Here is a 16,411-nt window from a genome sequence, read left to right on the forward strand (position 1 = left end):
GGTTTGGTGAACTGCTGCTAAATTGAAGGGGGCAGTCCACCAGAGTTCTTGTACAATGAATGGAACTGGTGTGATGGTGGTTCCTTTCTATATACAGAGATTACCACTGGTTAGGCAGTCATCTCTAAATTTGGAAAATAATGACCAGGGTGGTGGAGATATTGCGCTCCACCACCATGAGGGGTGGAGTCCTATATAACATACCCTAAAAAAATAGGAGTAAAGTTATTGGTGTGGCGATGGGTACTTTTTGGTGTTGCTTTGCTGTTAAAGAGCAATACAAGTGGTGGGACTTTACAGGCAGACCTATTTCACCACCTTTATATATAATGATGTCTTGTTGACCATGGCTATACAAACAAACAAAGGCAACATTTTATTTTTATGTTTCGCCTAGACAATGCATGCATTGTGACTTCAAGACCTTTTGTTTTTATATCCATAGGCTCAAGGACAACTCATTACTTACCATTGGTTGGATTCATTTTCATCTCATTTGCTTGCACCTTTCTTGTCTCCTGCTGTACGCTTGCTTCCTCTTTGTGTGTTTGTCACCTGCCTGGAGCCTGGATGCATTACTTGTGTCTGCTATTCATTTTTTTTAGGTGTTTTTTACTTCTGATTTAAGCATTATAGAACAATAAATCTATTTCAAATGTCTCCCTCTTTCACCTTCTCCCCTCTCTGTGTTCCTCTCGCCAGTCAGCTTGCCACCAGTCACCCTTCCACCTTTTGTGGTCTGTGTTGTCTTGCCTCTACACTCCCTCTCTCACCCTTCCTCCCTCCCCTGTCCATGTTTGCTTGCCTCCACCCTCCCTTAATCTCTTACTTGTCTGTGTTGGTTTGCCCTCCTTTTTCTATTTTGTGTCCATTCTGGTATACACACACCCTCCCTTCCTTTTTATCTTGGTTCACTGGCCATTTAGGCTTGCCCCACCCTCCGTCCCTCCATTTGTTCATTATCCATGTTGGCATGACCCCAGCCTCCCTCACAACCTCAGTTCATTGTCTGTGTTGGCTTGCCTCCACACTCCCTCTGACTGTTGTTCATGTTGGCTTGATCACCCCCGCTTACCCTCCCTCCTTCCATTGTTGGTGTTGCCCTGACCCCTTCCTCACGGTGTTGTCCATCTTGGCCACCTAGCTGCCATAAACAAGCAAAATTATATGATGCAGACCCCACTGGCTTCATCATAGTGCTCTTTTCCCCCATACCTGCTGCCATTCAAATTGCCTACCCTCCTTCCTCTCTGTTGCCACCAAAAGACAGTAATAAAAAGAAATGCAATATGACACGGCCAGCACCAGCCATATCATAGTGTATTTCTTTTTGGCTTCTAGCATGCTGCCCAGCAGTCACGGTGCTCTACAACATGTCTTAAAATATTATTGACCACAGCACGCCTACTGGTTTTCCCAATGCTCACTTCATACTATTTGCCACTCACCAAACATTAGCAATACCCTTCTGCATAGCATCCGTGTTTGAGAATCTGCAAGCTTTTGCCCCAGCAGAACTGGATGAGAATATAAAATGTGCACCAGCAAAAGCAGATTAAACAGTTCATCATAGGTTGTTTCCACTTTTTCCTCTTCACCTTCCACTTAATTTATTGTGCAACTTATATTCAGGTTTTCAAAATATGTTTCTTGATGTTTTCTTCAAGTGTTTGGTGGAGGTTTTCCCAAACCTTTCTTGAAAGATCCTAATTCCTAATCACATATTTTTCTGGATTGTAATCATTACCACCTTACTGCAAATGAGTGGCATTCTGCCAGGAACATTTCTGATTTCTTGTCGTTCAAATTAGGTATCTAACATGGCAATTCAAGATTCACCTGTAATACTAGTACATGTATTGATAGTTCTCTGCTAAATCTTTTGGAAGGAGATGGTAACAGGATTGTGGAAAAGTTATAGGAATAGTTTCCTGTGCTGCATCATTCATTGTTGGGCTGTCTTAACAACCTCTTACTTCCACTTCTCAAGGAAAAGGCCATGGTCTTTTACTTCTCCTAATTTTTTCCACATTTGAGTCTGTCTCTCTGAGTTTCTTTAATAACTAGTCGATTTATTTTATTCCATCTTTATAATTGTTGGACTGCAGATTCTACAGAAAGCTGCCTCACCAAGGTGAGCAGAGACAAGTGTTGGGGCACCTGCATCTTCTGAGGTCTGAACTCAAATATCCACACTAGAAGTTAAGCCCTTCCTTTTCCAAGATAATTTGGAAATGTGGACCACACATGAGCTTCAAAGGTGAGAATGCATGTGTTTGCTTCTGATCATTACCTGGTAGTACCTGTTCCTGGTAGAAACCTTGATTGATCTAAGATGTAAAGTTGGGGCTCCTATGCCTGCTTGACGCTCATGTGTATTTTTGTTTAGCGGTCTTAGACTTGCACATGTGAAATGTCAAGAAGTTTGAGTGCAACATAGTATAGAATTAGAATCACACACAGGAAATAACCATAAAATTCAGAATACATTAATGACAACCATACAATTGCAAAACAAGAAAAATGAAAAAGAATGATGGTCAGTAATATCTGTAACCAAAACCAATAAAGAGCTTTAAGATCAAGGTCTTGTTCCTTGGTTATGATCTTGTTACGCTGTTGGATAACTTCTTGAACCATGCTTTTATTAAGAAATGAAATGGATTTGTGCTGCATGAGGGACACGTCCTCTCTCTCTTCTGGCTACTGAATTCATATTATTTAGAATTGCAGATCTCTAGAGCTGTATTTATTAGGTATACAGAGTTAATGTCCTTGAGTTCAAGGGAAGCTCTTCTAGTTGACAGAACAAATTAAGAAAGGCTCCAATTAGAAAAATACATTTTTAATTCAGTTCTGGGGGATCTAAAGTCACAAAACAGACACCGTCATGTAAAACAAACTCAAGATCCGAGGGAAAGCAAATTTGGCTGAATTATTCAATGTGGCTTGGGCATTCCTTTCCACACCCATATCTAAGAATGAGTGGGACCTTACATCTAATATCAGAGGCTAGGTTTTATCAGGAGAATGGACATATAATGTGTCCATGTTTAACAAAAGGTTTCTCTCTGGTGCAAGGTAGAATACATTGCAGTGACCACTTGCAGTGGCAGTTCATCCATGCTTCATTACCTATACAGTAATCACCACCTACCTAGGTGAGGTGCTCTGGAAGGCTTCAGGATGAATTAGATGGCCTTTCTCTGTTCCCCTCTGCTAGTTGAGCATTTTCAGTTTTAGGTGAAGACCTACCAGACAGTGCATCTATCTGGTTACAAAGACATATTGTAGATATTCTGAAAGCTTACCTAGAAATGCATTCCTCCCATTGGTTAGCATTGACTTTGTACTTTGTTCCTCATGTTTGCATGCTTTCGATTAGCTAGATCTATTTGTTTAGCCCTTGTCGTTGTCCCTCCTGTGGAAGATAGCCTGTTAACTAACTCTCTGATTTGCTCCTTCTATTATTCCACAAGTGCTCATTTTTCAGCAACTATTTTTTCTTTTTTGTTAAGAACTTCATAAAAGAGTATATATTTTTTCCAGCTGTCCTCCTGGTGTGCTTCTCTGCCCACCCCAGCACTGCATTTTATTCTATTATAGCATTTGTTTAGAAATGTAAAACTCACTGAAGTTAGGGAAAAATCCTTTCAAATTTTTGTGTAGGTCTTCTAAAAAAAAAATCACTTTAGTAAAATAATGAGCAAACCAGAGAGTAAGTAAGTTAGGAACCTTCATTGTGAATGGTTAATTAAAACCGTTTACAAAATATATTTTAAATAAAGCTCAGTTCTGTAAAATCATTCAGTATACTAAAAGTTTGTAAAACAGATTAATAGGTGAATAAAAAAATGATTTTAAATTTGTGGGGCCCACACAGCAGTCTTAATTTAGTTCTTTTTGGGTTGCGTGTCCTTCATTCTAGGCCGACTGAAAGGGTCCCATCTGTGCAAGCTCTGTGCAGTTTTGTTTCTGCCAGTGTTGGAGAGTTCACCAGCCTGCAATTCAGCTGGGGTTTGTCTGGTTTAAAGCATGCTGTCACATCTACAGTCTCTCGGTGCAAATCCTGCAGAAGTTGAATTGTGGTTTGACCAACCAAGCCCTTTTTTCCTTCAAGTGAATGCAGGTGCCGATCAAGTGTGCCATGTCCTCCATTCTGTTTCTGCACAGACGGCAGCTTATTGAGGTTTGCCCCCTCAGCCATGGTGGGAGATGCAGGATAGGTGGAAGTTTTCCCAGCCAATGTTTAAGGAATATTTCTTTCATGTTCCTTCAAAATCCCAGGCTGAAGTATATTTATGGGCTGAATGTTTTGTAGCGATCGATGGTCATCCAGGCATGGCTCCTTTTTGCAAAGGCAGCTTTATCTTCTACTCGAGAGAGGCTCCTAGTGGTCCTTCGCACTACTTTTTTGAATAGTGCGTGGGTGGTTGGAGTGTCCCAGAGTTGGGAAAGACCTGCAGTTGCAAGACTGTTTTTTAAAAAACTTCTGCCCAGAAATGCTGTTCGGTGTTGTAGGTCTTGCTAGAGTAGGTGGATTAAAGTGTCCGCAGGGGCATTCTTGATTTATGCCAACAGTATATATACAGAGAGGATATCTGAAGAGCTCAACCTCACTCCTTACTGCAACCTAGAGGTTAGAGAGTTAAGGATTCTCCATAAAGCTGAGGCAATAAGAACTGGGTACAACCCTACCAGAATACAACTCTTGGAGTTCCTGGCAGGGTATGTAAGGGACCACCCCACTGCTGAAGATAAGGATCTTCAAGCAGTGTGACAAAGTAGTGAGGATGATGAGATCTTAGACCCCCACCTCATTTACTTAGGGAGGATGGGGACCTTGTACCCTACCCCTCCAGACCTCTAGATTCTACAGAGGTAGGGCAGACTCTGTACAAAGCAGTGAAGACAATTTCACTGAAGAGGACAACCCTTTAGCAAGGTTGGTGTTATATCCTACTTAATTGATTAACATTGTAGTCCAGCACTGCTGCCACTAGCTGCTCAGCCAGAGCGTGAGATGGTCATAGAATGTTGGTGTGCCTGTGATGCATGGAATGCCTGGGTGTCTGAGTGGATGAGTGTTGGCAGTTGAAGATGGGCTGAGCAGCTAGGGAGGCTGCTCCTGGTGGGGCTGGTACCACACTAGGCTGGCTGGAGTAGAGACAGATGTAACCTGAACTGGAGACTGAATAAAGATGGCTTAAGAATACCTCCTGGCTTCAGATGTCTTTCTACAGAGATCACAACATTTATTTTGGCGACGAGCGGACTTGAATCCTAGAGACTCTTGGTGAACCACTGAAACAAAGGAACAATAAAGGGTAAAGGAGAAACTAAGAGATCCTACAAGCAACTACATCTACAAAGAAAGAATTCCCAGGAAAGCCAGCGCCAGCCCCACCAGTGTCCTTTCCATTGGACAGCCCACAGAGAAGTGTCATCAATAGGACACTACAGCCTGGGAATACTACTAACACCTAAGGATTACAGTGAGTTGGAGGAGTAGTCAAACTACAACTGAATATGGTGTTCCAGCCACAGAAAGAAGAAAATGATGTAAAACCGGAATGTGTGCAGTGGCTGTACACATGGTGCATATCTTGTTCAAAAGGGTCCTTAATTGACAGTTGCAGCGATGGAAGGCCTCCAAAACCACAGTGACAGTTGCAGCGATTTAAGGGGCTTCCAAAACCACGGTGTCTCACTTCGTCTTACTTGGACCACAGTGACATTAAGGAAAAAGGCTTATATGGTGGTACACTGTTGGTGAATCACAAGTTTTGGGCATAGAGGTCTTGTGTTATGCTCAATCAAGGTCTCACAGGAATTTGAGTGTAATAATGATCTGCGTGAAGTTGTTCTGTTCTGGATGTTAAACCAAGTGCTACGAAGTGACAGGCTGCTAGAAGGAACTATGGTATTGCCCTGTCTTCGCCAACTTTGAGGATGTCTATGCATGGGGCTCTCCGGGTCGTGTGACTTTTAAGTTATGTCTGTGTTGGTGCGGAGATCCACTCCTATCGGGACTTGCTCAAGAGTTTGCAGGCCCAGCACGGGCAAGTGTGTTGAAGTTGTCGCACTGTTGTAGGAGTACTTTGGAGAGTGCACACTGTCCAGCAGGGAGCAGACAACACGCTTTTCTCTATCGGGCATCGTGAATGCCGAGTTGGTGTACTGCATATTTCTACAGTTAGGTGTATTGGCCTTGTCAATTCGTTCTGCGGCGATATACAGAGGAAAAAACATGGGAGCGCTTTACTGTTAATTTATCTGCAGTTGCATTTTAAATTCAAAAAACTGGGAGCGAGTCACTAACAGCGCGCGCTGATTTACCTCATGTCTTCGCGTGGAATCCTGCATGACGCGTCTCTCCGTGGGATCCTCTGTGACACACGAGCTTTGGTCTGTACCCATTTGGAGCCTTGACGTGCCGTGAGCCATCTGGCTGGACGTGGGATTACGTGCGGCCATTTTGTGTTTGGTCTCTGATGTCAGAGTTCCATGCAGTATTGCAGTTATCCGCTTTGCCAACCAACCGATATCGTGCCAACCACTGTGATGTTGATAAAGTTTTTCTGAAGATCGACTGGGCGGCCGGCGACAACGCGATGTTTGTTGAGAGTATGCTTGTTGAAGGGTCGTCTGACTGCTTGGAATTCACCGTGAGAAATGGTGTAGAACCTGTTTGGAATTCGGCAGGATAAGTTGAGGAACACACCGTGAGGAATGGTGAAGAATCAGTTTTCTGCACACAGTTTGTTTTTGTTTTTGCTGACTATGCTTCAGGTACAAAGGTGTCCTGTGACTCTCATAGGTTATGTATTTGTTCTCCTACGGAGGAGAAGTTTTGTACAAGCAGAACTCGGGTGTGTGGGCGCTCACCTGCATGTTTTACGTGGGCATAATGCTTTCTTTAGATGCATATGTATTGTGTGTCGTTTATTAAGCCACAATGTTCTCATTTATTAGAGGTTAAGATAGTGAGTTTAGCACATCTTTTGTCGTGATGCCACAGATTTTTTGGTTTATTTTGGATGGGGCGTCTAAGGTCCTGTGGGTGGTCATCACATGGTTCCCATACACGAGGGAAGGTTGTGGGTATCAGCCCTGTGATTAGTTGTGTTTGTTACTCCCATATGGGGTACGTAACCCCCACAAGGGGGTCAAGAGCTCTTTTCGTATTATTGTTTGGTTACTCCTACATGGGGGTATGTAACCTCTATAAGGGGTTTGGAGTTCCTAGGTTAACCCTCACACAGGGTAGAGTTATGGCTTAGTCCATAGATAGTTGCGCGCTGTACTAATGTACATTGTTTCATGGTTAACTCTCACACAGGGTTGGGTTGTAGTTGCGCGCAGTTCTGATGTACATCCCTTCACGTGAGTTGTTATGGGTGACGATCCATATTCTTGTTTGTTTCCCTTTCTCTTGGGTTTGTAGTTGTAGGGTATGCTATCTTTAGAGCTACTTTTAGTTATACTTTTGGGCATTGGTTTTGTGGGGTCTTTTACCCTTTTTCGTTGTAGTGCATCACGTCACAGTGGTTGATGCAAAATGCTTCAAATGTATTTCAGGGAATGTTATGCTTGCTTCATAACGTTTTTAATTCTTTTTAGGGAGGGATGGGAGATATTGCTGTTCATATGTATGTATCTTATCCGTCCTTTCTTGCTTTAATGGTTCTTGCTCCTGTGATGTTTGATTTAAGTTTGCATCCGTGGGACTTGTACTATTATTCATTATTCTTCTTGATGCTCCTGCGATGTTTGATTTATGTTTGCATCCGTGGGACTTGTACTATTATTTATTTTTCTTGTTGATAGTTCTTCCTTCATGTTTTATCATTTGCAAGTTTCGTTTTCGTTTAAGAAAAAGGGATAATGTTATATCCTACTTAATTGATTAACATTGTAGTCCAGCACTGCTGCCACTAGCTGCTCAGCCAGAGCGTGAGATGGTCATAGAATGTTGGTGTGCCTGTGATGCATGGAATGCCTGGGTGTCTGAGTGGATGAGTGTTGGCAGTTGAAGATGGGCTGAGCAGCTAGGGAGGCTGCTCCTGGTGGGGCTGGTACCACACTAGGCTGGCTGGAGTAGAGACAGATGTAACCTGAACTGGAGACTGAATAAAGATGGCTTAAGAATTCCTCCTGGCTTCAGATGTCTTTCTACAGAGATCACAACAGTTGGCCTAAAGACTAGAGCTAGAGACTAGGCTTTGAGCTCTATAAAAAGAAAGAGCAAAGATGGGCCTAGGGCCCATCAATAGTGAAAGCAATTTAAACAACAAAGAGAAGAAAGGATCTAATGATCCTAAAATCCCCAAAGGGATTGACCCGAAATGTGAGGATGTTGATATCACCAAATGGTTGACAACCTTTGAGAAGACTTGTGTAGCCAGGAAAGTTAAAAAGACTCACTGAGGGGGGATGGGGGGTACTCCTTTGGGAACTGTTCAATGGTTAGAGCAGGGACAGACTCTTGACCCTTACTGGGGCAGAGGCTGAGTCTTATGAACTCATGATGGGCACCCTGATTGAGTGATTTGGACTCACAACTGAGGAGTCCAGAAATAAATTCAGGGGGCTCAGAAAACACCCCAGATTCAGCCTTGGGTGGAATTTGTAGACTACTCAACAGAAACATTAGATGGCTGGCTGACTGCAAGTAAAGTGCAGGATTATGATGGACTTTATAATTTATTTATGATGGAACACATATTAGGTAACTACTTTAATGAAAAGTTGCATCAGTATCTGGTAGACCTATGCCCAATTTCTCCTCAAGAATTGGGAAAGAAGGTGAATCACTGGGCTTGACAAGGATGACCAAAATGTCCACTGGGGGTGACCAAAAGAAAGGGGTTACAAAGTCTCCCCAGGGGAAAGAGGGAGAGCATCCTAAAGATAAAAATAAGGAGTCCCAGGTAGCCCCCTAAAAACCTGTCCAGGTGGGTGGGTCCAAAGATACCTCACAACCTATAACTGGGTACCAAGGTACAAAATGGGATCCCAACAAGGTATGGTGTCACAACTGTCAAACAACAGGACACCACATCAAGGAACCTACCTGCCCTAACCACAAAGCACGTATTGTAGCTCCAGGGGTGGCCAGTGTAGCCTATGAGGGTAGTCCCTCAGATGAGGAAGTCCACACACCCTTCAACTGGAAAATGGGCCCAAACTGTCAGTTGGAGATTCCAGAGGGGAGTAGACACTTCCACCACCTACTGGTGAATGGAATCTCCACCACTGTCCTGAGAGATACCTGTGTCAGTCATACTGTGGTACATAACACGTTGGTATTCTCAAAACAGTATGTCCCAGGGGAGACAAAAAGTGTGAGAGCTATTCCAGGGGTGTTCACTGTTAGGCCTGTGGCTTTAGTGCCCCTAGAAATAGCTGGGTATCTTAGCTGTAGAAAGGTGGTAGTCAATAAGGACCTCCCCCTTGATTGTCTCCTTGGGAATGACCACCAAGAGGTTGATCTGAGCCAAAATGAGGTATTGATCAAGTGCAGTTCCTAACCCAAGGAATTGGGGGGCTGAGTCTGAAGTTAGTGTAGATAGGCCCCAAAAGAAAAAGAGAAGATCATGTTGGAAAGGTGGACAACTGTTAGCCACAGTTCCAGTGGGCCAGGGAGATTATATCCAAATAAGGGAGAACTACAAAGTTGGCACTTGTGAAGTCCTCCCTAGCCCACAAAAAGACCTGACTAGTCAGGCAACTCTCCAGCCTGAGATGCAGACTCCTCAGCTGACAGAACAGAGCAGAGGGTGTAAGAAGGGTGATCACTACATAGTGCAGTGCCCCCCTACCCTTAACCAGCAGACAGGTGACCCAACCCAAAAGAAGCCTGTAAAGTTAACCCCTTCACCTATCATTGAAGAGCTAAAGGTGTGGTTCTCGACACTGAGAACTGTCATAGACCTCTGCTGGATGTCATCCTTCATGGCAGCACTGTTCTTGGCATGGTGGTCGAGCCTAATTCCAAGTAGCAATTTAGAACCCATGACCCTGTTGGTCAAAGTGGGGTTACTCAAGCAGTGGGTAGCGTCTATGAGTAAGCTGGATTTTGCCCTAGCTAAGTTAGATTTTGCAGAGGTAGGTACCTCTGAACCCAACCTAAACAGATAGGGTAAAGACACCAAAGATTTAGGATAGGAGCATGGGGAATTAGGTCCTGAAATTGTTGAGGTACGTCAGCTCCCCAAAGGGACTGGCTTGGAATGTAGGATGTAAGACATAGTAGGCCCTTTTAAACCACTTCCTCTACTTTTACCCGCCTGAAAGACTGGGAAGACTCTCCCAGGTTTGGCTGAGACTCCTGGCCTTTGGGATGGGGGAGCTTGTGTAGGAAAGTGGGTTTCTGTTGCAGTAATCCCCCCACTTTTTGCCAGATTTCCGATGCACTTTGACTTCATGTGCCATAGGTCCCTCCCAATCAGGTTCTCAGGGCCTGTGTTCTTTCCGAAAAACTGTACCTTTGAATCCACAATTGGCACATCTCTGGCCACAGGTAAGCCCCTTGTAAAAGGTACCATGGGTACCAAGGGCACTGTGACTATGGAAGGTCTCTAAGGGCTGCAGCACCTATTGTGCCACCCTTAGAGACTCTGCACCTTAACACACACACACTGCCAATGCAGGCTGCATGTTTTGATGCATAGAAAAGTGAAAAGTCAACATGGCACACATCCCTGTGTACCATGCCTGCAACCCACTGCCTGTGGCCTAGGTAAGTCACCCTTCAAGCATAGTGCACTAGACCACGGGTGAGAGTACATTTGCATGAGCACTTTACCCCTATTGTGTATGAGTCCATTCTTGGACATTGTAAGTGCAGTTAAACTATAAATATTATATGGTCTGGGAGTTGGTTATTATAAACTCCAGAGCTCCATAATGGTTTTACTAAAACCAAGAAGTTTGGTAGCAAACATCTCAGCATATTAAAGCCGCAGTGATGCCAGTGTGAGATTTAATGTAAAATGCACTGAGAGGGCATCTTAGATATGCCCCCTGAAAAATGACCAGCCCTTGTTTGGTTTATGAATGACTACCCACCATTTGCACCACCAGACAGGTTTCTGGACTACTGGGTAGAGTGCCTCTGCTCTCTGGGTCCAGAAACAAAGCCCATTGGGCAGAGGTGTCATGCCTCCTCCCCCAGGATGGGCAAGGTCCACGAAGGAGATACTTCAAAGGCCTGCTGCCTTTGTTAGCTGACCATGACTTTTGCTGCCCTCAGCATCTGGCTCCCACCTGTTCTGACCCTCCCCTTTGGGTGGGAGAATCAGCGGGAAAACCAAGTGAGGAAGAGATGTGTGCCAACCTTTGCCAATCTCACCCCTCAGGTGGGGGAGACAAGGTGAAGCACACGTCTCAATCTCTTCCATCTTGAGGATGAGGAGACCCAGACAATCAGAGAGAGGCTCATACCCCCCTCTCACTGGAGGGTGGCATAATACGGGGTGTACTCAACCCAAGGAAGGGACCTATTGGTCCCAACCTGCACATCCCGGTAACACCCCTAAATTTAGTATTTAGGAGCAACCCTAAACTTTGCCTCCTCAGATAACTGCAACCTACAGAGAAGAAGGACGGAAGAAGTCACACAGCAGAGGAGATTGTAGAGAAGTACTGACTTGGCCCCAGCCCTACCGTCCAGTTTAACGTTTCCAGAGATCCTGCACCAAAAATTGACTTGTCCTGCAGCAACCAAACACCAGAACCCCAGGGAGGACTGACTGCCTTCAAGAAAGACCAGATCTCCTGTGAACAGCCTTTCTGTTCAAAAGAAACTCCAAAGAAAGACTCTGGGCCTGCCAAGGACAAAGAAACTCGACGCCTGCAACCACCACTGCACCCGATGCCTACAGCCCGAGACTAAGTGGCCCACTGGTCCCAGCACGGTCCTCCAGTGATCCACAGTCTGAGTCCACCGGGGGTGACCCCTCCAGGAGTCTCCGATGTCACCTGCAGCCTCTGCACGGAGACCTCCCAAACCACAAGGGGCCCGGTAAGGTGAAATCTGACCTCAAAAGTCACCTCTGCATCCCGCCACCCTGTGCGCCAGAGAAAAGGACCCCGACACCTCCAACTTACCTGCCCTGATGTTAGTTCCTCCCAGAAGACTTCCTGGACCGAGCCTGCAGCCAAAATACCAAACCAGCAACCTCCATAGGATTGCATTGGGCTCCCAACACCTCCTAAGCACCCTGCCGCCGGCAGCCGCTGTGCTGATGGTGGTGTGGACTTGGTGCTGACTTGGGGCTCCCTTTGCCCTGACCTTAACCATAGGAGATTGGCTCCTAAGACCGAGTGGCCTACCTGTGAGCAGTCCCCCAACTGAGGTGCCCCATTGGCTAACATTGGCATCCTGCACTCTGCACCCGGCCACCCTGGTGCCACTGTTGGTGCACTTTTAGTGCCAACTTGAACTTGAACTAGCCTCAGACTCCCTGGATTGTAAGTCATTTACTTACCTGCAAACCAATAACATTATTTTTCGCCATAGGAACCCATGTTGTGGGTTTTGCTCTGAAAATGTTGTTTCGACCTGTTTTTTGTATGGAACAAAAGTAACTGTGCTTTGAAAGTAAATTGTATCACTTACCTTTGTATTGTAGGACCCACGTGTGCTATCTAGGCACATCACCCCAGTAGTCTATGTAACTAAAAAGTATTCTAAAAGTAATCTAACAATAGTTTAAATGTATTTTGACCTGTTTTGAAAGCAAATACAAACCTGTAACGAATCCAATTTCATCTAAAATTGCGTTTTAATGCAAAGTTTGCATTTGAAAGCATATTCTACTTGCCTCTGCAAAGTCCTGCTTGGTTCTATAAATAAAACATAAGTATACCTTTTTATACTTACCTAATTGGTCGGGATTCTGTCTCTGAGTGTGTGCCTTCAGCCTTGATCGAGTGAGTACAATAAATGTTTAACACATCCTCCTGATAAACCTAACTGCTCAAACACACTTCCACAAATAGAGCTGTTAGTGATGATCTATTTTAGACTTTAATATACCTGGGGGGATCCACTGGACTCTGTGCACACTATACCTTAATTTGACAAAGTATATACAGAGTCAGCTTCAGTCAGTGCTTGTTACGTTTGCCTGTTGGTCCTCTAAAATTCAACGTAGAGGCTTTCTACACAGCTAGCTGTCTCTGTACCTCTGAATACCTGGCTTCCCCAATGCAGATACCCAGATTAACTATACTTTTAACCAGGAATTAGTGTGATGATAAGCAGTGCTCGGGGATGCAAGGTGACATGAATAGCAGCTCTACTCAGCTTATGCAAGCCAATCACATTTTGCACTGAAAGTTGACATAAGTGCTGAAATTGCTTTGCATTGCAGAGCACCAAATACAAGACTATTTGTTTCAAGTTGTTGATCTTGATTCAGGTAGTAAACATCCAGTAGTGAACTAGTCATAGGTGGTCCCCACTGGTACATGAGATAAAAATAGATGCATTTTCCAATTATGAAAGGATTTTAACAGTCGAGTTTTAAGGAAGAAGTGTGCAATGTGGTATATCAGCAGTAGATTTGAAGGTTAAGAGGAGAAAGGAAGGAGTGATATGGTGAGCTTCCCGTCAGCAATGTAAGCTTTATGAGAGTTACTTAAATTTTTAGACCACAAAGTTCCTAAGTATTACTGGGGAGTGAAGGTGGGGGATGAATAATACAAATCTTGGATTACGAACTATGTACTTAACACCTTAAATATTTCCACTCATCGTAATGTTATGCATCATGTTCATTGAGTAACTCAGTTTTGCCCCGCCTCATAATCTGAGCCAAAGTCCTTGAAAGATTGTGAAGTAATGAACCAAGAAGGACTGCACAGCTTTTCTTGCTGTGCAGGACTTTTTTCCCTACACTGTGGGCCTCATTACGATGCGGTTCAGATCGCGACTGACAGCTTGTCAGTTGCAGTCCAAATCGCATCAACTGCTGGGGTCCGACCGATGCATTAGGATGCATGTGGTCAGAGACAGCAGTCAGAGTGACCACAGTCAGAGTGACCGACCAATGCTTTCTGACATGGTTGGAAACTCCTCAGAATCCCTTAAAGATGGCGCTCTGCCATCGGGATTATGAAGTCGGTGTCCGACAGCCTTTCTATGTCTTCCTTTACGACATGGGACTGTTGTCGAAAAGCGAAATTGGTACCCCTTAGCAGGGCCCCCTTCCCTTCTGGCCCTCCACATCTGAGCCTGGGGGCACCTATAAGGAGCCTGCTACACAATGTAGGGATGTTCACAAGCTCCCATTTCTCAATGGAAGCTTGTGCTGCAGCAGTTTCCAACTGCACTATAGTCAAGTGGTTCCTCCACCGAAACGGTGTTGGTCGAAGGCAACTCCGACCGACTTCAAAAGCATGCCCCTTTTCTCTGAAATGGTTCCTAATACTACTAGTCATCAATATTGTAAGTAAACCCTGCCACAAATGATGCAGGTGCTCACACTGATAGAGTTTTGAAATTTTCTCTTATTGTATTTTTTCAATATGTTTGTTGCTCAAATTACTTATCATGCCTTCATATTGTCTTGAAAATAATACAACCAATTTTTATTATTGAAATTCATCATCTATACAGTGCTGACTTTTCTACTCTCAGTGCCTTTTGGGGTACTAACCCATTCTTCAGGGGATCCAAAGTTGCACCGTGACACTAGAATTCAGCATAAATGTATAACTATTCATTGCTACAGAGCTTAGGTTTAGCCACGGTGTTCTCCAGCAGAAATATCAAGCATTCCTGCCACCGTTCAGAGATTCCACTCGTCTCTCCTATCCTGCTAATAGTCAAAATGACAGCCATGTCTCACAAATATAAGTGTAAAGTACAACACTCAGCTGACTCAATTCAATCTAAAATGTGTGGTTTCATTCAATTAGTCACCTTTTCGATGTACACATTGATTCCACAAGAAATAACCAATTAGTAATGTATTTACCTATTCCTAAAAATAAATTTCACATATAAAGGAACCTACTCATTCCATTGTAGTTTCCATACAGTTGGCGACAGCATCTCACAAGGCAAATTCCACTACTTTAACATAATGATTGACATATAGTTCTTGGAATATTAATAATGGAATAAATTACATTTCACTAGCATATTCCTTTTGTAGACAGCATTTGTAACATTGGATATCGATCTAAAGGTAAATTGTTATTTTCAATGTGAGTTTATTTTCACTTTCAATTGTAGTCGCCATATATATTATTTCTATTTAACATCTCTAATTCTTGCATAGTTTTTTTACACCTGCTGCTCTCTGATTCACAATTGTGCACATTTTGATAAAACCTACCCTTCTTGAGATCAATATGTCTCAACATATATAAACACAATGCAAATTGTGAACATAATTCCATTTAATTTTCCAAAGGGGAAGGTGTTTGATAATGTTCAAATAAAACAGTTAAATGTGCAGGTTTCATTCATCCCTTTTATGCATTACTTTCTAAGATATTCTATACACCAAGTTTCACATCTCAGGTTTCTCAGTATATTACTTTCCCCACTGGATGGTTGTACTATTTCACATATTCAAACTTCAATTGACTACGGTCATATTTTACCTGGTTAAAATATCTAGGCACAGGAGATTTTTCATTATGAGTTTTTATGCCAGCTTTATGTTTTAGAAGTCTGGTTTTAATCATCCCCATGGCCAATAAGGTCTCACAAAATTGCTGTCCCACACTTGTGGGATATCTAATGGGGATAACATTGAATAACTGATTGTTTCTGTCCTTGGAACAGACAGGTTCAAAAATCAATGTAGTTAATAACAATACTTTGTTTAAATAATGATTTGAATATTGGTTTAAAGCTTTTTTTTAAGTCACACTTTGATGTCTTCTGTTTTATAAGTGGTCTACATCTTTCAGTGGTCCCTCATGGGTATGGTATTCCATGTCAATGTTTCTCTGACTGAACAGCACCAGAAAATTAATGGCAATTTGGCAGGACCCTCCCTAGTGACCAAATCCATCTACAGTAGGAATATGTGTTTGTCTCCATTGCCATAGGTTGAATTCCCAAAAATACTTCTCAAATTTTACTTCTTCTGAGGTCAATCAAACAATCTTTACTGAGGTGGGTGACAAATAGCATCTGTTAATCAGCACCAAAATAATATTGTATTTCCTCAATTCACCTCTAAAAGCTAAAATGACATTTGTGCCAGCATCTGGATCAGTATGATCATTACTTGATAAGCATGTAGCTAGAGTTGCTTTGACTAAGGAAAGGTGGTAATTTGTTCTACTCTTTTATTATGTCTAACTACCAATCTCTTCAAATGTAATTATATATGTTTTGGGCAGCACAATATGGACATTAAGGCAAAATATTTGGACCTGA

The 16,411-nt window shown here is 43.3% G+C and overlaps 1 protein-coding gene across 5 annotated transcripts in view; it reads right to left on the bottom strand.

Moving 5' to 3' along the window:
• The window catches only part of LOC146785767 (phospholipid scramblase 1-like), a 644,815-nt gene that overhangs the window by 529,170 nt on the left and 99,234 nt on the right, over positions 1–16,411 (bottom strand). The gene's annotated exons all lie outside the window — the stretch shown is intronic.

The sequence above is a fragment of the Triturus cristatus genome, chromosome 11 (assembly GCF_964204655.1).
Source record: "Triturus cristatus chromosome 11, aTriCri1.1, whole genome shotgun sequence".
Taxonomy (NCBI): Eukaryota; Metazoa; Chordata; class Amphibia; order Caudata; family Salamandridae; genus Triturus; species Triturus cristatus.